At 39.3% G+C, this 23172-nt stretch overlaps 1 long non-coding RNA gene across 1 annotated transcript; it reads left to right on the top strand.

The window, feature by feature from the left end:
* Positions 1-2591: 2591 nt before the first annotated feature.
* Positions 2592-22295, top strand: LOC129624187 (uncharacterized). The gene is made up of 3 exons (XR_008700805.1): positions 2592-2832; positions 19938-20000; positions 21711-22295. It is a non-coding gene; the product is annotated as an uncharacterized LOC129624187 (long non-coding RNA).
* Positions 22296-23172: the final 877 nt, after the last annotated feature.

Raw genomic sequence — 23172 nt, 5'->3', positions numbered from 1 at the left:
TCCGCTGTCCCTGGGATTCTCCAGGCAAGAACACTGGAGTGGGTTGCCATTTCCTTCTCCAATGCATGAAAGTGAAAAGTGAAAGTGAAGTCGCTCAGTCGTGTCCGACTCTTCGTGACCCCATGGACTGCAGCCTACCAGGCTCCTCCATCCATGGGTATTCAGATATATTCTTCCCTGCCCCTCAATGAAAATGAAAGCAGTCACATGATTTTTCTGACCATGCTTACATAATTAAAGGTCCTGTAGTCACTTTAAATCACATAGTCTCAATTCCATTTCAAATAAAATGTTTATCCCATAAAATGATGAGAGCTTCAAGGTTAATACCAGGTGAGATCTCATCTCACAGACGACCTCTGCGGTGGGCATACCTTTTCAATGCTGGAGGAGAGCATGGCCCCTTACCCCTATGCAGGTGTCCACCCCTCCTCACTGGGATTTTACTAACCTTCTTGTCTGACCTCCCTCCTCAACTCCACCCCGAGGACACAGAAGTGTTATTTCACCAGTAGTCATGAGGCGGTCTCACAATTTCTGTGCTCATAGATATTTAAAGCTCTTCCCCTTTGGGGGCTCTTCGTGCGTCCTGAGAAGATACCACCCACAGATCACTGTTGGATTTTCACCAGCAATTCCCTGACCTGAAAGAAGGGACTCTATTGAAGTCGTCTATTCACTTCTACCCACTGGAACTGTGATGGGGCTCTGCCAACTTCTCCTCAATGAGCCTTTCACCCTTTCCATGGCCATTAGGTCAGATTATGCAATGACCCCAGTCAGGTTCTCGCCACATCTCATTCATGGGAAATACTCGTGCGTGGATTGCCTAACAAACTCTGGAAGAAAAGGCTGGTTACAGTCTACTACTTGCGCCCTTCCAAGCAGCAAGCCAGCTTCAGCCCTCCATCTCTGGCTTTCCTTAAACGGAGGCACCCATCAGTGCACCAGCCGTGACCTGATAACTTCAGAGGACACACAGGAAGCTTTCAAAGCGGCGTCTCTCTTCTGACTTGAGGTGAGGGAGATAGCGCATGCCTGCTTGTCTCCGTTGAGAGGGAAGCAGGGTCCACACTCAGCAACAGCTCTCTCCGAAGAAATCCTTTCAAAACTTCCTCTCCCTTAAACTGGAGAAAACACAACACCTTGGACAAATTATCAAAATTAATATAACCAATGAGAGCCAGATAGATAGGTACTCTAGATGTGATAACTCTAAGAAAAAAATGTATCATTAGTGTGGCATTTTGACTAGGGATCACAAACTGGATAGAATCATGAGAGAACAGTAAAACTCAAAATGAGAACTGTTCTCTTGGATTAAAAAAAATTTTTTACAGTATTCTTCAAAACCATCATTATTATAAAAGACAAAGAAAGGCTCAGGAACTGTTCCAGATAAAGGAGACAAAAGAAACAATTAAATGCAATACGTCGACTGCAACCTCTAGTGGAGGAAAAAACAAGTGCTGTCAAGGACATTATGAAGTCAGCTGACAAACTGGATAGTGAATGGAAGATTATTTTAAAGTACTGCTAATGTTAAAAATCTTCCTGAGGTTAACAACTGTACTGGGGTCACGTAAGAGAATGTCCTTTTCGTCAGGAAATATTCAGTGAAGTATCTGGAAACAAAGGGGCATAATGCCTGCAGCTTATTCTTAAATAATTTAGAAAAATATAGAGAAGGATAATAAATCTCTCTTTAACAAAAAAGTAAGTAATATAAAATGTTTATAGTAACTGAATCTGGATAAAAGGTAAATAGGTGATTTTTTTTCTATAATTCCTGTAACTTTTCTATAAGTTTGAAAGTATTTCCAAATAAAAAGCTTTTTATTAAAAAAAAAACAAAAACAAAAACAAAAAAACTGCTCTCTTCTACGTCTCACTGCTGATCCTGTGAAAAGTAAAGGGATCAAGAGTCACAGATCTGATTTTTAACAAATCTTTCTTTGTAATCACTTTAATGTAAAAAAAAAAGCATACAAATAGAAAGCATCACTATGAAAACTCGGTTTGAAAAATACACAAATGAATCCTGTGCACCTAGGACATATCTTACCAAACGGAACACTGTCAATATTTTAGGCACTCCCTCACCCACATGTGGGCTTCCCAGAGGCTCAGGGGTAAAGAGTCCGCTGGCCAACGCAGGAACCACAGAAGACGCAGGTTGCATCCCTGGGTCGGACATGACTGAGCACACACCCACACGTGCCTTTTCCCAGCCACACCTCCATCAGTCCACCCCAAGTAATCACTATCCTGAATTTTGTGATGCTTGTTCTTTTCCTCATGTTTTTTATCACAAACGTATGTATAGTTTTACAAGGTATAATTTAAATGTGCCTCTTTTACATTTAAAACAAATAAAAGGTACTGTGGTATAAATTTTGTGTCCTCCCCCATCAAATTCCTATGTTGAAACCTAGCCCCCAAGGTGATGATGGCATTAGGAGGTGGGGCCTCTGGGAGGTGATTAGGTCATGAGTGTGGGACCCTCCTGAATAGGATTACTGGTCTGTTATGAAAAAGACCCCTAGAGCTCCCCAGACCCCCTGCCATATGAGGCTGTAAGTCTGCAACCAGAAGCTGGCTCTTACCCAACCATGCAGGCCACCCTAATCTTGGACTTCCAGCCTTCACAACTGTGAGCAGTAAATTTCTGCTGTTTATAAGCCACTCTGCACGGCAGCCTGAATGGACTAAAACAAAATGATATAATATTTAGTTTTCTATGACTTGCTTTTTTTTACTCAACACTAAATTTCTGAGATTCATTCACAGTAATGAGCACAGCTAAGGTTCATTCATGTTCATTACTGTAAGGTAGGTCAATGTACGACTATACCACGGTCTCTGCATCCAACTTACCGGTGGTGAACATGGTGTTGCTTCTATGTTTTAGTCATTCTTAAATAACATTGCTGTTCCAATTGGACTGTTCTTGGGCCATTTTTTAAAACAACTGTCTTTGCTGTCACTGCTTTGCAGTGCCCTTACTGTCCATATATCTGTGGGTCTGATTCTGGATTCCGTTCCGGTCATCTGTTTCTCTATTCCTGTGTCAGTTCAACACTGTCTCGATTACTATGCCTATAGGGTAAATTTTAAGACACTGTAGTAACCTTACTATTTTTCCTTAGGAATGTTTTGGTTATTCTTGGATCTTTGCTCCTTCATATCAATTACAGATTTAGCATCTCAAATTCAAAGCAAAACTCTGTTGGGGAACTGGAATTTCAGTGACTCTTTGGGCAGAATTAGCATTCTCACACAATACTGAATCTTGCTTATCCACATAAAATAGCTCTACACTTATTTAGATCTCTTGAATAAACTCTTCATTTTTCTAAGGTAGTTCATAATTTTTGGTGTTATAATAAATGGAATTTTAAAAAATTACATTTCTAATAGATTTTTTTCCTAGTGTTTGACAGTAATTGAGTTCTTATTAGTGCTGGAGTATCCAGTGACCTCGCTCAACATTATTTATTCTAATAATTCATCTGCTGATTATTTAGTTTTTCTATATTGACAATCATATCATTTCTAAAAATGTTGGCCTTCTTTTTTGCAAATGTTATATTTCTTCTCACATTACTTGAGAATAACTCTCAATACAAAATGTGAATGAATGTGATGATTTGGGACATCTTTGTCTTATTCCTAATACAAAAGAAATGTTAACATTTCACAATTAAGTATATTTGCTGTTGGTTTTTGGAGATGGGCTTTATTGGGCTACGGGAGTTCCTTCATATTACTAGCTTGTTAAGAGTGTTCTCTTTTTATTTTTCTGCAATTAAGATATGATCATCTTAATAATAAAGGGTTTCATCCTTTATTCTCCTAATCTAGTAAATTACATATATTAACTGTAACAAAATGGATTTTTGAATGTCAAACTAACTTGCATTTCTGGGATGAGTCCAATTTGGTCATAATGTATTTGTCATTTTTATTCATCACTGGATTCAATTTGCTAAGATCCTTTCTAGGATTTATAAATGAGATGCACCTATAAGTTTCTTCTCTTGTTAGCTTCTTGTCTTTGTTAGCTTTTGGGGCTGCTTTAACTCAATCTCTTTCATAAAGAATAATGAAAATTTCATAAAGAAACAGTAATGAGAGTGACAATAAACAGTATCCTTGATACTGAAATAATTACTCTCTTATATTAGAATAATAATTACCATCATCCTACTCCCCTTTTCTTATTCCCTCTTCTTATTTACAGAGAATAATATAAAAGAATAATGATGCATACTATGTTACATCTTTTTCTTCAAGCTTTCATATTATGTGGAATTTGAGCAAGTATAGGAAAAAATGTAAATAATGATAGAATTAAATACTTAAGTTCTAATTCCAAATTTCTAATCAAACTATCTACCTAAAACAGTTTGCCTACTAAATAGGAGTAAAAACTGCACTTTGGAAATAAATGGTGCTCTATAATTTTCCACTGAATTCTTTAGGACTGTTTCTTAGTACCATGTCATGCCAAGAGTTAATATGTTATTCCACTTACAAAGATATGTCAATGACTAAGCATGAAAAATAATTTTAAGAAATACTGATAGAAAAAAATAAAGGCAAAGACCTACATATTTTGCTGCTTCCTTGAAAAGTTTAACTGCAGCTGCTGAAAGCATTCACGTGCTAGCTCCACAGCACACAAGAGGAAAGCTGGGCCTGAAGTGAGAGTTGGACTTGAAAGTTTTGTTAAGTACAAACAAGACTGTTGACTCAGTTCTCAACGGGAAAGGTAATGTCCTTGGCCCAGCAGTTCAAAACCTAAACCAAACAAATGTTGTATAAACTATGTAGTGACAATTTGAATGAAAATAGGTGTAATTATATTCTAATCTTTCCAGAATAGGAACCTGAAGTAAATGTGTAAAAACTTTACCTCTCATTACCTTATTTTGAAACTGTGGACCATTATTTTCCAAGACTGCCATTTTAAAAGTTATAAAAGCAATAGGAAATCGCCGAGTTAAACATATACAGTGTAGTTATTTAGGCATCAGTTCCCACACTCTGGAACCTTCCACATGTCACATGGCTACATGATATTCCCAAGTCATGGATTCTGCCGTTTGATCTCTGATGCCGCCTGAAGATATTTCGGGGCTCCTGAAGCTGGGCAGCTCTCTGAATACACTAAGTATACACATGAAGCAGCTCAAATGCACCAGTGCTTCCATCAACAACCACTTCAAAGGTCATTAATAACTTACAGGTGTGAGAGTGGAAATGCCCTCTGCACTCCTCTGCCCCTTCCTGAACTCTGGTTACTCTCGCTGGGCCATTTTTGTAACAGTGAGTTCTTAACTTGATATTTCTCTTTCTCCATTTTCTTTTCCCTAGCTCTGGGGCTTTTAAGATGACATTCCAAAATCTTCTAGGAAACACAAAAGCAGACAAAAACGCCTCAGTGTGTTAATTCTAAGGACTTTTTTAATTTCTTATTTTATGAGTTTCTTGAGAATAGAGGAAAACAAGTTAAATCCTTCTGGAGAAGATACCTATAAAGAAATGGAAACCTGGAGTAGGAAATGGCAACTCACTCTAGTATTCTTGCCTGAAATATTCCATGGACAGAAGAGCCTGGCGGGCTATCGTCCATGGGGTCACAAAGTGTCAGACATGACTGAGCAACTGAGCACCATCACCCCCAGACTGATTTAAGAAACAATCGGTGTATAACTGATTAACTTTGTTGTACACCTAAAACTAACAAAATGTTGTATATCAACTATACTCCAATAAAAATAAAAAAAAAAAAGAAATAGAAAGACAGAACAGGTGGGCAGTAAAAACCTGCATGGTTTGAAACACTGGAAAATCCTGATGGACTCTAACATCTGCTTGGTTTCCACTATTGTTCAAGACAGGCTCTAAAACTTTACTGGCATCTCCCAAAATGGAAGTGAACTGTGTGAGTGAGAGAAACTTAATTATATATCTAAATCAAAGTTTCTAAACAGTGAAACTCTTCATATCCTCAACCAGAAATTCTTTGTGGGGGCTTTGGTGTGCATTGTAGGATACACAGCAGCATCCTCACCTCTACCCACTACATGTCAATAACAGGTACCTCTCCCAATTGTCACAACCAAAAATACCTCCAGACATTGACAAACGTCCCCTGAGTTGCAAAATCAACTTGAGATCAGTTGAGAACCACTGATCTAGGTGGGGGTGTCTTCTGATCTTGAGCCTATAAATATGAATCCAACTCCACACTAGGGCAAGACAGATAAGACAGGTAAATGCATGCTTACTCACTGGGTGAAGAGGAATTTGCACAGTACTGAAGCATCACTCCGGGGAAGGCAATGGCACCCTACTCCAGTACTTTTGCCTGGAAAATCTCATGGATGGAGGAGCCTGGTAGGCTGCAGTCCATGGGGTCGCTAAAAGTCAGATATGACTGAGCGTCTTCACTTTCACTTTTCCCTTTCATGCATTGGAGAAGGAAATGGCAACCCACTCCAGTGTTCTTGCCTGGAGAATCCCAGGGACGGGGGAGCCTGGTGGGCTGCCATCTATGGGGTCGCACAGAGTCGGACACGACTGAAGCGACTTAGCAGAAGCATTACTCTGCAGCTTAATTGCAACCACAATGGAGAAAATGAGGAGAGAACTGGCAATAGCAAACCTAACCAAGTGACCAAATGCTGCATCACTAATAATGGGACAAGCTGACATTATATATTGAACCTAAATCTAATCAAGCCTCTAGACCTACATCAAGTTTATAGAAAGAAAAAGGACACAGCAAGTTAAGTGACACCATGAAGAAACAGTCAGATCAGATAAACGCAGAATGTGAGAGGTATTACAACAAAGGTAGCCTGGAACTTTCAAAAACTTACTGTAATAAAATCAGAAGTGACAGACTACTCTAAATTAAAAAATAAAAATAAAGCGATATAACAATGTGGAAACATTTCATTTTTTATCTTTTTTGAGCTATATAAGATATCTGTTGAAACAATGACAGAAATATGAATATTAACTAAATATCAGATAGTAGCTAAGTTGTGATAATGGTAATATACATTAGAGAATATCCTTATTCTTAGCAAGGGCATACTGACACTTTAGGGGTAAAATTTCATGATGTCACTTAGGACAGCCAAATATGTTTAAAAACTTTCAAGATAAAAGATAAGGGGAAAACCAACCCAATCAAAATATGTGCAGAATACCTAAACAGGTATTTCTCCAAAGAAGACATACAGATGGCTAATAGGCCCATAACAAGATGCTCAATGCCGCTAATTATTAGAAAAATGCAAACCAAAACTACAGTGAGGAACTACCTCACACTGGTCAGAAAGGCCATCAATAAAAAGTCCACAAATAAATACTAGAGAAGGTGGAAAAAAGGGAACCCTCCTACACTGCTGGTGGGAGGGTAAACTGGTGTAGTTACTATGGAAAATAGTATGGAGGATCCCCAGAAAACTACAAATAGAATTACCATATGATCCAGAAATCCCATTCCTGGTCATATATGCAGACAAAACTAAAATTCAAAAGGATACATGCACCCCTATATTCATAACAGCGCTATTCACAATAGCCAAGACAAGGAAATAGCCTAAATGTCCATCAACAGATAGGAATGGACAGAGAAGATGTGGCATATATACAATGGAATACAACTCAGCTATAAAAAAGAATGAAATTATGTCATTTGCAGCAACATGGATGGACCTACAGATTATCATACTAAGTAAACTAAGTCAGAAAGACAAAAACCACATGCTATCACCTATACGTGGAATCTAAGATATGGCACAAATGAACTTACCTACAAAACAGACTCACAGACCCAGAGAACAGACTTTGGCGGCCAAGAGGGCGGGAGATTGAAGGAGGGATGGATTGGCAGTTTGCGATTAACAGATGAAACCATGATACACAGAATGGATAAACAATGGTCCTACTGTATACAACATCCTGTGTAACCATAATGGGAAGGAATATGAAAAAGAATATACATATATGAATCACTTTGCTGTGTAACAGAAATTTACACAACACTGTAAATCAACAATACTTTTTTAAAGATTAGGAGAAAACAAAAGATAAAAGTATGGACTAAACCAAAACTAACATACAAGTAAAACTCTCTCTCAGATAACCTTGCATTTGACATCTTTCAGTCTTATCCCAAGCCCCAAGCAGCCAGACACTTTCCTGTGGCCCCTCAGTTGCCCAGCAGTCCCCTAGAACATACTGTGGACCCTGACTGTGACATTTCCCAACCCCTGACTTTCATCAGAATTTTCCTGAGAACTCCATGAAACTAAAGAACAAAACATTAGATTCTAGAGTATATTAAATTACAAATGCGTAATTATCTGTGTTAGCATTCTAACTAGGAACCACTAAACATAACCCCTTACTTGAGGTCAGGGACTCAAATTAGAAACTTCAGGCACTTCTGTGGCAGGCCAGTGGCTCACAACCTTCTTAAAGCTAAGCCTTATAAAAAATTTGTCTAGGAAAAAAAAAGCTGTCTACTTCATAAGGTCTTATTTTTACTATACAGTTTCCTGATTCAAAAACCAAAATAATGCAAAAAAAAATTCACTGAGAAGTCTCAGCTACTTCTCCAGTCCCTCTTAGTCTATAGAGATAACCGTTTTTATTAACTTCCTATATTTCAATCCAGTATTTCTTTATGCAACATAGACAAAATGTATTTCCCCCTTATAAAAAGGTAGAACAGTATATAAACTTCTCAGCTTCTTTCTTTCTTCACTTTTCATTATATCCTAGAGATCTCTATACACACCAGTATGATGAGCTTTTCCTCATTCTCTTTTACAACTGCATTATATTGTAGATAATCCCGTTGTTATTTAACCAGTCCCCTACGACCAGGCACTTGCATTGTTCCCAGGCTTTCACTATGTATTATAAGCAATGATACCCTAATATATCACAGCGTCGGACATGACTGAAGCAACTTAGCACACTTAGCACACATCCTAACATATGCCGATGCATCTGTAGGATAGATGCCTAGAACTGACAACGCTACATCAAAGAGTGTGGCAGACAGAATAAGGGGCCCCCAAAGATGTGGACAACCTAATCTCAAGAAAGTGAACACATTACCTTACATTCAAAAGGAACTCTACAACTATGACTAAATAGGAACCTCCTTACGTCTGCCCTGACTTACCTGGGTGAGCTGGATGTAATCACAGGGATCTTTACAAGAAGGAGCCAGGTCAGCTGGAGGAGGAAAGCTGCTATATGACTGTCTTTGGAGATGGGGGAAGGGGCCATGAACCCAGAAATACAGATGGCCTCTAGAGACTAGAAAAGGGCAGTTCAGTTCAGTCGCTCAGTCGTGTCTGACTCTATGTGACCCCATGGACTGCAGCACACCAGGCTTCCCTGAACATTACCAACTCCCAGAGCTTGCTCAAACTCTTGTCCATCAAGTCAGTGATGCCATCCAACCATCTCATCCTCTGTCGTCCCCTTCTCCTCTTGCCTTCAATCTTTCCCAGCATCAGGGCCTTTTCCAATGAGTCAGTTTTTCGCATCAGGCCCAAGTATTGGAGTTTCAGCTTCAGCATCAGTCCTTCCAATGAATATTCTGGACTGATTTCCTCTAGGATGCACTGGTTGGATCTCCTTGCAGTCCAAGGGACTCTCAAGAGTCTTCTCCAACACCACAGTTCAAAAGCGTCAATTCTTCGGTGCTCAGCTTTCTTTATAGTCCAACTCTCACATCCATACATGACTACTGGAAAAAACATAGCCTGGACTATGCGGACCTTTGTTGGCAAAGTAATGTCTTTGCTTTTAAGCATGCTGTCTAGGTTGGTCCTAACTTTTCTTCCAAGGAGCAAGCATCTTTTAATTTAATGGCTGCAGTCACCATCTGCAGTGATTTTGGAACCCAAAGAAGTAGTCTGTCACTTTTTCCATTGTTTCCCCATCTATTTGCCATGAAGTGATGGGACTGGATGCCATGATCTTAGTTTTCTGAATGTTGAGTTTTAAGCCAACTTTTTCACTCTCCTCTTTCACTTTCATCAAGAGTCTCTTTAGTTCTTCTTCGCTTTCTGCCATAAGGGCAGTGTCATCTGCATATCTGAGGTTATTGATATTTCTCCTGGCAATCTTGATTCCAGCCTGTGCTTCCTCCAGCCCAGCATTTCTCATGTAAGTTATGTACTCTGCATATAAGTTAAATAAGCAGGGTGACAATATACAGCCTAGACGTACTCCTTTCCTGATTTGGAACCAGTCTGTTGTTCCATGTCCAGTTCTAACTGTTGCTTCTTGACCTCCATACAGATTTCTCAGTAGGCAGGTCAGGTGGTCTGGTATTCCCATCTCTTTAAGAATTTTCCAGTTTGTTGTGATCCACAGTCAAAGGATTTGGCATAATCAATAAAGCAGAAGTAGATGTTTTTCTGGAACTCTCTTGCTTTTTCAATGATCCAACAGATGTTAACAATTTGATCTCTGGTTCCTCTGCCTTTTCTAAATCCAGCTTGAACATCTGGAAGTTCACAGTTCATGTACTGTTGAAGCCTGGCTTGGACAATTTTCAGCATTACCTTGCTAGTGTATGAGATGAGTGCAATTGTGCAGCAGTTTGAACATTCTTTGGCATTGCCTTTGGACTGGAATGAAAACTGACCTTTTCCAGACCTGTGGCCACTGCTGCATTTTCCAAATTTGCCAGCATATTGAGTGCAGCACTTTCAGAGCATCATCTTTTAGGATTTGAAATAGCGCAAAAGGACAGGGAAAAAAATACTCTCTAGACTCTCCAGAAAGAACATAACCTTACAGACCCATTTTACATTTATGACCTCCAGAATTGAAAAATAAGAAATCTGTGCTATTTTAAGCCACTAAGTTTGTGATATTTTGTTCCAGTAGCAATCAGAAACAAATACAAAGGGTAGATACAATGCAAATTTTCCACGTTAACAAATCCCCTTCCATAAAGTTTGCACTTTTTTGTACTTTTACAAGCAATGTGCCTATTTTTCAACTATGTCTCCAACAAAATGTGGTATCTAACTTTTGAAGTTTTGCCCGTAGAGTAGGTGAGAAATGATTTATCTCAATAGTTTTAGTTCTCCAGTGAGGTTGATATATATGGTATCTTTTGCTGAAACTATCTGTTATTTTCAGCCTATCAACAAAGCAGAAACATACTGACACAGAGAACAGACATGTAGTTGCCAAGGCGTGGGGGGAGGTGGGCGGAGAGATGAACTGGCAGTTTGGGGTTGTATGGATATGTGTACTCAGTTCATGTACGACTCTTTGCAACCCCATGGGCTGTAGCCACCAGTCTCCTCTGTTCATGGAATTTTCCAGGCAAGAATACTGGAGTAGGTTGCCATTTCCTTCTCCAGGGAATCTTCCCAACCCAGGGAACGAACCCGCATCTCCTGCACTGGCAGCCAGATTCTTAACCACTGTACTACCTGTGAAGTCCAGTTTGCAGTTAGTAGATACAAAAATGATTTCATATAGAATGGATGGATGTGGTCCTACTGTATAATAGTACAGGGAACTATATCCAAAATCCTGGGAGGAACCCTAACAGAAAAGAATACAAAAAATAACATATATATATGTATAACTGAGTCACTTTGCTGTACAGCAGAAATTGACACACTATAAATCAACTGCACTTCAATAAAAACTTTTAAAATGAAATAAAATCTTTCCTAAATTTTTTTCCTGTGTTATTACTTTGTTTTTAGTTTTTTCTCCTAGAATTTTCTATTTTACGGATCTTACTTCTTTATAATATGAATTACAGATATTTTTCCCACTTGGTCATTTTTCTTTTTACATTGCTGATGATTATTTATTGTCATGCTTAAGTCTTTATTATTTGAACTTATTTTTACTTAATGTTCAAAGTTTTCCTATGTTTTGCATACTCAAAAAACTTCAGCACGGCCTGTTTTAGTATATCAATAATCCAATAAGACTGCTTCCTAACCTCAAGGGCCAAATGTAGTGGTTAACTTGTTTTTCTTTCTTATTTCTGCACTGCTGCTGCTGCTAAGTCGCTTCAGTCATGTCCGACTCTGTGTGACCCCACAGACGCCAGCCCACCAGGCTCCCCTGTCCCTGGGATTCTCCAGGCAAGAACACTGGAGTGGGTTGCCATTTCCTTCTCCAATGCATGAAAGGGAAAAGTGAAAGTGAAGTCACTCAGTCGTGTCAGACTCTTAGCGACCCCATGGACCGCAGCCTACGAGGCTCCTCTGTCCATGGGATTTTCCAGGCAAGAGTACTGGAGTGGGATGCCATTGCCTTCTATTTCTGTACAGATACTTCAAATGGAGGAAAATACCAGTGTGAGAAAGACACAGAAGATGGCAAAATAAAATTCTAGGTAATGTAACACAATTTTAGCAAACTTTACTGCTTTACTTAAATTCATGAAAATAATTTAAAAATCCATAAATTTGCTGAGAATTACAAATTATTACATGAATACATTTTTTATCCCACATGTATTCTTCTGAATTTCATTTTTGAGAAATCTATACCTGTGTTTATAGCAGGATATTCTTTCTCTTTTTTTTAAAGTTTAAGCTATTTTTTTTACATTTTTTAATATTCTTTTCTACTATTGTTCATCACAGAATATTGAATACAGTTCCCTGTGCTATACATTAGGATCTTGTCATTTAAGGCATTCTTTTAATTAAAACGTATTAAGAACCATTTCTGGATACAATGAAGCAACAACACCTGAGTTACTACTAATTAGGATAGAAATTCAAGCAACTCAAATATGGGAGCTAAATAACTTAGGTAATTTTGCACAAAAACTATTTTGTTTACAATTTAAACATTGTGTTTACTTATTTGGTTGCCCAAGGTCTTAGTTGCAGCAGGTGGGATTTAGCTCCCTGACCAGGGATTAAACCTGGGTCCCCTGTGTCAGGAGTGCGGAGTCCCAACCACTGAACCACTAGGGAAGTTCCTTGTTTTCTTTTCATACAAAGTTACTTTCAAATTTAAGGTTTCCAAAGAGTGTTGATATAGTTGTGGGGATTTTTTAAATCATTTGCAAATGCTATTTGATGATAAAGTTATATAGCTACATATGAAAAAAAAAAAAGCCCTTTTTATGGTTCTTGGGAGTAAGCCTCTGTAAGCCTTTGCACTGGGGCCCAATTTTACTACAGTCTACTGAATGTTGGCCACCAGGCACTGAGACTAGTAAAGGGGGGCTTGACCCAGAACACAACAAGCTGCATTGAGCATCTTATCCACTCCTGTGGCGTCAACGGCCATAAAGTGACCCTGAAGTCTGTGACCAGCCCCCTTAGCAGATGCGCACTTCCAGCTGCCTTCCTGACATTTCCATTAGGATACCCCAAAAGAACTAAAATGTGAATTTTGATGCCCCTAAGCTGAATGCATCATCTCTTCCTCCAAAATCCACAGCTCCTTCTGAATTCTGTTGCAATCTGTGATCATTCTTTCATCTTTTGTCTCATCAATTTTATTTTGCATTGTTTTGCTTTTTCACACTAAATTAGCTGTCAAGCACTTTCTCTTTGAAGTATAATTTACAATGTTGTGTTAGCTTTGGCTTACAGCAAAGTGATTCAGATATATGTATATATGGTTTATAACTTCATAGGTTATTACAAAATACTGAATACAGTCCTCTGTGCTATACAGTAGGTTCTTGTTCGTCTGTTTTATATAGTAGTCATGTGTATCTTTTAATCCCAAATTCCTAATTTATCCCTTTCCCCTCTTTCCTCTTTGGTAACCATTAAGTTTGTTTTCTATATCTGTGATTTTTGAATCTTCCTATGAAATACATTTCAAAAGCATAACAGCTTACAATTATCACTATTTCTATAATATTTTAAAGTATTTTAATTGAGTTATTTGAAACACATATAAAGTATCGGAAAATTAAATGATACCTAAAGATATTACCATTTTGTATATTTGTATATTTTGTATATTTGTATATCACCTTTTTTTAAAAAAGGAAAGAATGTTACAGATTTTTTGCTCACACTGATTGAACCCACACCCCCTGCACTGAAAGTGCAGAGTCTTAACCACTGGACCACCAGGGAAGTTCCCACAACTGAAGTCTTACCTTACCTGTATACTCTTTATCTCCACATAGATAACCACTAAGGTTTTTACTGGAGTATGCTGCTAAGTCACTTCAGTCGTGTCCGACTCTGTGCAACCCCATAGATGGCAGCCCACCGGGCTCCCCCGTCCCTGGGATTCTCCAGGCAAGAACACTGGAGTGGGTTGCCATTTCCTTCTCCAATGCATGGAAGTGAAAAGTGAAAGTGAAGTCGCTCAGTCGTGTCCGACTCTTCGCGACCCCCATGGACTGCAGCCTACCAGTCTCCTCCATCCATGGGATTTTCCAGGCAAGAGTACTGGAGTGGGGTGCCATTGCCTTCTCTGTTACTGGAGTATAGTTGACTTCAAATGGGGTTGTAGTTTCAGCTGTACAGCAACTTGAATCAGTTATAAATATACATATATTCACTCTTTTTAAATTCTTTTCCCGTGTAGATCATTATAGAATTATCAAAAAGAGCTCCTGGTGCTATACAGTAGGTCCTTATTAATTATCTATTTTATATATAGTAGTGTATATGTCAATCCCACTCTCACAGTTTATCCCCTCACCCTGCATCCCCACTGGTAACCGTAAGCTCAAGCACTATCTTAAAGCTTTGTGTATTCTCCTCATGCATTTTTTGGCTTTCACATGTTCACTATCATGTTCTAGAAATTTATATGAATAATATACTGCATGTATCATTCTAAAACCTACTTTTTTCACATATCTGTCTGAGATTCATGTTGATCATATACATGCAGTTCATTTATTTTAAATGCTGTATGGTGGCCCCTTGTATGAACAAACCACAGTTTATGTTCTCATTTTCCTATTGATTTACAGGATATTTCCTGTATATGCTATTACAAATAGTGATGTAATGAAATCCTTGAACATGTCTCCTTGCACAGATGTATAAAAATTTCTTTAAAGCAGACACATTTGTATCAGAACTTAGCTAGAACTTAAGTCATATGGCCACATCCACCTGCAAGAGAGAATGAGAAATGCAGTCTTTATTCTAGATGGCCATGTACCCAACAAAAAATTAGGGCTTCCATTTCCAAGGAAGAAGGAAAAAACAGATATTGGTATTGTGGAAAGCAACTAGCAACCAACAGCTGCTGCCATTTTAAGTATTTCCAAATCTCTTTGAAAACTTCAAAGAGGTCATTCCAATTTATATCCCCATCAACAATGAGTAAGAGTTCCAATTTCCCCACATGTTCTCCAATAACTTTGGCTATCAAATATATTAATTTACCAATCTGACTGATGTAAAATAGTATCTCCCTGTTGTTTCAATTTGCATTTCCTTGATTACTATCAAGTATAAACACTATTAACCATTCTAGTTTCCTATTTTTTGAAATGACTATTTCACCATTTTTCTAGTTGGCTACCTACAAATTTAAAAAAACTTTGGCTGCACTGGGCCTCACTGCTGCAGTAGGGCTTCTCACTGCAGTGGTTTCTCTTATTACAGACCATGGGCTCTAAGGTGCATGGGCTCAGTAGTTGCGGTGCACAGGCTTGGCTGCCCCCCAGCATGTGGAAACTTCCCAGACCAGGGATCGAGCCTGTGTCCCCTGCATTGGCAGGAGGATTCCTGACCACTGGAGCACCATGGAGGTCCACCTACACACCTTTTACTGCAGGAATCTACACATATTCTTGATACTGATTTGCTTTGAAAATAATTTCAACCAGTCTTTGGTGTGAGTATTCCATTTTTAGATGGTTATCTTCTATTATGAGAAAATTTTAACTTTAAGGTAGCTATTGCAGAGACTGCAAGTTGTCCACCAAAATTCACTGTCTCTCTCTTCCACAATGACAATGGGGGCCAGATATGTCTACTCAGTTAAGCTGTATTTCCCAGCCTCCCTTGCAGCTTGGTGACTAAGTTGCCAATACTGGAATGTACCTGGTAGTAATGTATCTGCTGCTGGGTATCAGCCTTAAAAATAATGCATGTTTTTGATCACTTGTCTCTTCAACTTCCTTGACACTGTCGTGTTGAAGTTAAAATCTAGACCAACATTGTAAGCTATATGTTGAGCTACCCAACTAGTCTAGGTCTCCAAGAGGGCTTCATAGAACAAAGCCTATAAACCTACCCTGAACTATTAGATCAAAGAGAAATTAATTTGTCTTATTTGCTGCTGCATTTGGGGTATCTTTTTTTTTTTTTAACAGATACCTGGTCAAATATGCCAAATACATTTAAGAAGGATTTCTTAGATAACAAACCATAACAAATCAATGTGCTGTGCTCTGCTTAGTCGCTCAGTTGTATCCAGCTCTTTGTGCTCCCGTGGACTGTAGCCTGCCAGGCTCCTCTGTCCATGGGCTTTTCCAGGCAAGACTACTGGAGTGGGTTGCCATGCCTTCCTCTGGGGGATCTTCCCAACCCAGCGGGGATCGACCCAGGTCTCCCTCATTGCAGGAAGATTCTTTACCAACTGAGCCACCAAGGAAGCCCTACAAACCAATAGCAATTATTTTAGGCTGATTATTCTTTGTATACAATATAAAGTTCCTTTTTATAAATAAGAAAAATTCTTCCTGAGTTTTTAAAATAAATTTTAAGTTTTGCTTTTCAAATACAGGCTTTCATGCTGAAATGTGGTTTGTGAATAGGTGAGGTAAGGATTTATAGTTTCATATGAGATTGGCCGATTGTTTCAGCACTGCTTATTGAATCATCCCACTGATTTATAATCACCTCTGTTATTTACCAAATTAGCAGAGACACATGACGACCTTCTGTCCCATTGCTCTGTGCTTATAACTTTGTGCCACTGTCACACTGCTATGATCACTAAAACTTTATACTAAATCTTAATAGTCAAGTAGATAAATCCCTCATTGTTTTTCAAACTTATCCTGGCAATTCTTGACATTTTACTCTTCCATTTCAATTTTAACATTCATCTATCAAATTAGACACACACATGCACATATACAACTCTTAGGATTTATGATACAGATGCACTGAATTCATGAACTAACAGAGTAAGACATTACATCATTACAAAGCTGAGTCTTCCCACTCATGAGCATGTTACATCTCTGTATTACATACATCTTTATAATTTTCTCCATAAAGATCTTCAACATCTTTTGTTGGATATATTCCAAGGCCCCACAGGTTTTGGGCCATTTCATATGGCATTTTTTTTTAACTGCATGTTCAACTTTGTCTGTTGTTGGCATGTGGGAATAGTGTCGGTCTTTTCAATACTTGGATTTAACACTTTGGACTTCCCTGGTGGCTCAGATGGTAAAGCGTCTGCCTACAATGCAGGAGACCCAGATTCAATCCCTAGGTAGGGAAGATCTCCTGGAGAAGGAAATGGCAACCCATTCCAGTATTCTTGCCTGGAAAATCCCATGGACGGAGGAACCAGGTAGGCCACAGTCCATGGGGTCGCAAAAAGTCAGAGAGACTTCAACAACTGAACAACTTCACTTTCTTCTTTTCTTTAATACTTATGCTATAATCTACAATTTTTCAAAATTCTCATTAATGTTTTTGGTTTTTGTTCTTGACACACCAAGCAGCTTGTGTGGAATCTTGGTTTCCAGATCAGACATTGAAACTGCGCCCTCAGCAGTGAAAGCACAGAATTCCTAACCACTGGACCACCAGGGATTCCCTAATGTTTTGGTCTTATTAGATATTCTATGTAGGTAATCATGGTGAATAATAACAACTTTAATTTTCTTTTTTAGTCTTCAAGTTTTTCATTCCTTTTGCTTTTCTTATTGCCCTGGATAGACTCTTCAGTAAAATGTGGAACAGAATTTAGATAAGCATCCTAGTCTTGTTCCTGACTTAAAGAGGAATACTTTCTAATGCTTCTTTGTCATGTTAACAGAATTCTTTAATTGTTCCTACTTAGTAAACTTATAAGTATGTTTTAAATTTCATCAAAACTTTTTTCTGAATCTTTTAAGATGATTACATCATTTTCTTCCTCTAATGTTTGTGGTAGATTATAGCCTTCAATTTTTTACTGGAAGACCATCCTTGAATTCCTGCAATAAATCCTCTTTAACTAAAATAGTGGTTTTTAGACATGACACATTTGATCTGCTCATGCTTTATTTAGGATTTTTCCATTATAAACAAAGTGAAACCAGACCATAATTCTTATAATCCCTGTTAAATTTTACTACCCTCATCAAATGAGTTAGGAAACTTGCCTTATTTTTTAAATTTTTATTAAAACTGCTGGCATAAAATGGGAGTTTCCTGTTCCTTGAAAGTTAAAAGTCATCATGAGCCTTTAAAGGTTTAAAAGCATCATCAGCCTGGTGTGTTCCACTATGGTACAGGCATGCATGCTAAGTCATTTCAGTCATGTCTGACTCTTTAGCCTACCAGGCTCCTCTGTCCATGGGATTCTCCAGCCAAGAATACTGGAGTGGGTTGCTGTGCCCTCCTTCAGGGGATCTTAACAACCCAGGGATAGAACTCGTCTCTTACATCTCCTGCAATGGCAGGTAAGTTCTTTACCAGGAGCGCCACCTGGGAACCACCCCCACCGTCCACTATGGAAATTTTTAAGTAAATAATTACATTTAATAGTTGTATGCTCATTTAGGTCTTCTCTTCTTCTTAAAGCAATGAATCAGATAAAGAATAGATGAGGCTCCAGTACCATGTTGAACAGAACTGGTGAGAACTGACATCATTACCTTGTTTCCAATCTCAAGGGGGAAGGTAGTCAGTCTTTTCCTTTTAGTATTATATTAGCTGCGGTTTTTTTATAATTTTTAAAATGTATAATTATTTTGGTTGTGCTGGGTCTTTGTTGCTGCACAGGCTTTTCTCTAGTCACAGCAAGAGGGGGTTGCTCTTCATTGCATTGTGCAGGCTTCTTCTTGCAGTGGCTTCTTTTGTTGCGGACCACAGGCACCGAGTTTCAGTAGTTGCGACACGTGGGCTCAACAGCTGCGGTTCCCAGGCTCTAGAGCACAGGCTCAACAGTTGCAGCCAAAGGCTGAGTTGCTCCGTGGCACATGGGATCTTCCTCGATCAAGGATCGAACTCAAGTATCCTGCGTTGGTGGGCAGCGGAGTCTTTAACCCTGAGCCACGGGGAAAGCCCCTAGCTGTGGTTTTTTTATAGCTGTATTTATCTAGTTGATTGGAGAAGGAAATGGCAACCCACTCCAGTGTTCTTGCCTGGAGAATCCCAGGGATGGCGGAGCCTGGTGGGCTGCCGTCTATGGGGTCACACACAGTCGGACACGACTGAAGCGACTTAGCAGCAGAATCTAGTTGAGAAAGACGCCTCCTAAATTTACTGAGAGTGTTTATCATGAACTACTCTTATTTATTTTCTACACTATATTCTCTCAGTTGTGTTCCCATGTTTTAAACACCCAACACTAGTCATTATCATTATTATTTTATGCATGCAATAACTGTTTTAGTGTTCCCACATATTGATCATCAACTTCTTTATGCACCATTTCTTCTTGCCATCTACTGTTTTCCTTTGAGGTTTAACAGACTCCTTCTTCCTGTACCTCTTACAACTTTTATTATGATTATCCAAGATGAGTGGTATATTTCCAAACTTTTTTGTCTAAAAGTATTTTTTTAAGCCCACACTTTTAAATAAGAGCTTCGCTGGGTATATGGCATTCTGAGTTATAGCTATTTTCTCTTGGCCCTCTCAAAATATTATTTATCTTCAGATTTGTCTTGTTAATGTTGAAAAGTATGCCGTTAACTTAAACGCTGTTTCTTTGTATATAATCTTTTACAGTTTCTGATGTTATCTTGCTCATCTTTGAAGACTCTAAAAGAATTTATTGGCATTTCTTTTAAGGTACATGCTATACTTATAGTATTCAGTCATTCCCCGTGCTTTAGTATTACTTACCTCCTATTGTTTAGGGCTTTCCTCATAGCTCAGTTGATAAAGAATCTGCCTGCAATGCAGGAGACCCAGATTCAATTCCTAGGTCAGGAAGATCCCCTGGAGAAATGGCAACCCACGCCAGTATTCTTGCCTGGAGAATCCCATGGACAGAGGAGCCTGGCGGGCTACAGTCCATGGGGTCACAAGAGTCGAACACAACTTAGTGACTAAACCACCACCACCACCTCATATTGTTTAGTCATTTTACACAATTGCCTTGACTTCCCCATCAGAGAGCAAACTACCTGATGGTGTATAAAAGGCTGTGCATCTTTTCCTATGAAGAAGCACCATGCTCTCTTGTGGAATGGGGAGTGGTACAATTGAAAAAAAAGAAAAGACATAGATCAAAATGCCTTATCTGAGTTAGTAACAAAGGCCTGTTTCAGGGAGTGCCTAGATATCAATTTGTTGACAACTGGCTAATGTTTAAGTACAAACAGCAAGTGGGTACATTATCTATGTATTGACCATTCTGTGCACAATTTACTGTTTGGCTTTCAATGGATGACTGGCATTCTTACTAAAAATTGTTTAAACATCAAAAAGGTATTCACTAAGTTCAGCAAAGTTTTCATCTGCCAATATGGTCATTTACAGTGTGTATATAGATCTGCCTCCGAGTGAATAGTTGGGGAATAGTCCCAACTATTTCCTAAATGTACAGTCTAAGCTGCTTTCATCACTGGCATTCAGACACAGCTGAGCAATTTTTGAAAGAACAGGAAAACCACCACTAGAAATCTATCTACATGGAAGACTGAGAAGACTCCTGGAAGTAAACTTATTATCTTGAGCAAAGAGAAGATTAGGTAGCTTGATCTTGAAACAAAGTCTTGGTGCTCAGAGGAGATGAGTAATTGTGAATGTACCATAGTTGCTGAGACTGGTCAGGATTCTTAGCTCAGACTACTGTGGATTCAAATCTAGCTTCTAAGGAGACAGAGGGCTGTAAACACAAAGGGGAAATACCTTTTTCTATTAAAACCATTGACAGAACACACTGCAGATCATTCTGGAACCCTCTGACAGAGTGTATCACAGGTAATCAACAATGAACACTGCAGAGGACTGGCCTCTCCACATTGCCAGTGCATTCCTCACCAACTGTATCCCAAAGAATGCACACAGAAGAGCCTGACAAGACGGGCAACACCCGGCAAAACTAGCAACCAAAATGCATGAAAAACCCCACGGGAGGTAAATCATCAGAGAGCTGAGAGAAAACACAGAATACTTTCAGCTACTAAATCTGGCAGCTTACCAGGTTTGTTATTGAAAATACCTACAGTACCTCTTGAGCACCCTAGAAACATTTGGATGGAATTTTACCAGGTGCATACAGCACAAGGAGCAGGGAGAACTTAACAGTAAGGTCAGACACAACTGAAGTGACAGCGTGCATGCATGCAACAGAAGCGCAAAGCCTCAAACTGAGAATGTTAAGAGACTACTATTCGGGAAAGTCAATTTGTAACCTACTCCTCAAATTTGCAATGCAGTTGATTTTTCTGAATGACACTCACAATGATATGATATTTTAAAACGAAGACATTTCTGATTTCATGAAAACATTTGACTATTTTAATAACTAAAAATGCCTACTCTTTCCTGCAGCTTACACATTTTAACAGCTAGAACCCCTTGTCATCACGAAGGGGTTTGCATGACTCAATGAATCTATGAGCCATGCCCTGCAGGACCACCCAGGCGGACAGGTCATAACGGAGAGTTATGACAAAACGTGGTCCACTGGAGAAGAGAAGAGCAAACCACTCCAGTAGTCTTACCTCGAGAACTCCATGAACAGTATGAAAAAGCAGAAAGATATGACTCCGGGAGCAAACTTCGGGAGATAATGAAGGACAGGGAAGCCTGGCAAGCTGCAGTCCATGGGGTCACAAAGAGTTGGATACAACTTGCAATAGCTAGAAACAGAAGGCCCAAGAAATCTTTCACGGAACGACAACCAAGATGAAAAATATCATCCAAGGAACCAAAGTACATAAGTTAACTCTAAAGTGAAATACAATTTCAAAATAATATTTTTCATTTTACTATAAAATGATCCATTGGACTTATCTTCCTTAGAGGTTCTCAGATTGTGTTAGGGCAACACCTTTTTCCAGGTTTCCTAGGTAAAAGAATGATAACAAAAACTGAAATGATTTACTAGCCCATATCTCAAGTTAAAGCCGAGATCTCATCTCTCTTACCGTGTGTGTGTGTGTGTGTGTGTGTGTGTGTGTGCGTGTGTGTTTTGCCAGAAGCAGCACTTTCTTTCCAACTGAGAGGGTTGGGGGAGGGTGTCATAGCAAAATGTTAACAGCAGCAGAAACTTTGAATAGGAGGAGGCTGAGAGGAGAAGACAGAAAAGGTGACTCCAAAATACTGCATTGAGTATTAACCCTGAACCAAACATACTCTGCAGAGCATCTGAACTTCTTTCTTTCGTGGAGGAGACAAAAGCATTTCTAGACGGGATAGAGCACAGACTCAAAGGGAGCAGGCTAAGAAAGGGAGAGGGCTCCAGGAGGTGCCCAGTCATCTCCGGACAGTTTCCTTTCTACAATCCCGCAGCCAAAAATAACCCAACTCAAGTGAAACGTAGCTGCGCCAAGTACTTCAGGTATCAGTGAAATTTCCTCCCCTTCTTTATGAATTTGTATTATTTATAAGACACTTGACACATGTTTAAACACTTAACATAGCTCCTCTGTTTCAGGAAATATGGCTTGTTCAGCTGAGGGGAGGAAAAAAGCATATAATGAGGGAGTTAACAAGGGCTGATATTTTTTTTACAACATTCTTTAAAAACTGCAAAACCTCTTTAAACACCAGGAACAGCTTAAATAATTCACTCTAGGCCTGCGGGGCCCATGCGGACGGTTCCCTCTCTGGCCACGTTCTCTCCCGGGTTTTGGCCTGAACGGTGGCCCCGATGGCAGCCCGGGGCGGACATGTGTGGCCTTGAGGCCTCCTGGCCGCCTTGCCCCCGCCCGCCCCCCACCCCCGGCGTTGAGGGCCCACGGTGGCTCAGGACTCCATGGAGAGCTCGGACCCCGGAAGATGGGCCCGC

This window comes from Bubalus kerabau, chromosome 12, assembly GCF_029407905.1.
Source record: "Bubalus kerabau isolate K-KA32 ecotype Philippines breed swamp buffalo chromosome 12, PCC_UOA_SB_1v2, whole genome shotgun sequence".
NCBI classification, from domain to species: domain Eukaryota; kingdom Metazoa; phylum Chordata; class Mammalia; order Artiodactyla; family Bovidae; genus Bubalus; species Bubalus kerabau.
The sequence above is the reverse complement of the archived record's forward strand: the minus strand, read 5'-3'. Positions and strand labels throughout refer to the sequence as shown.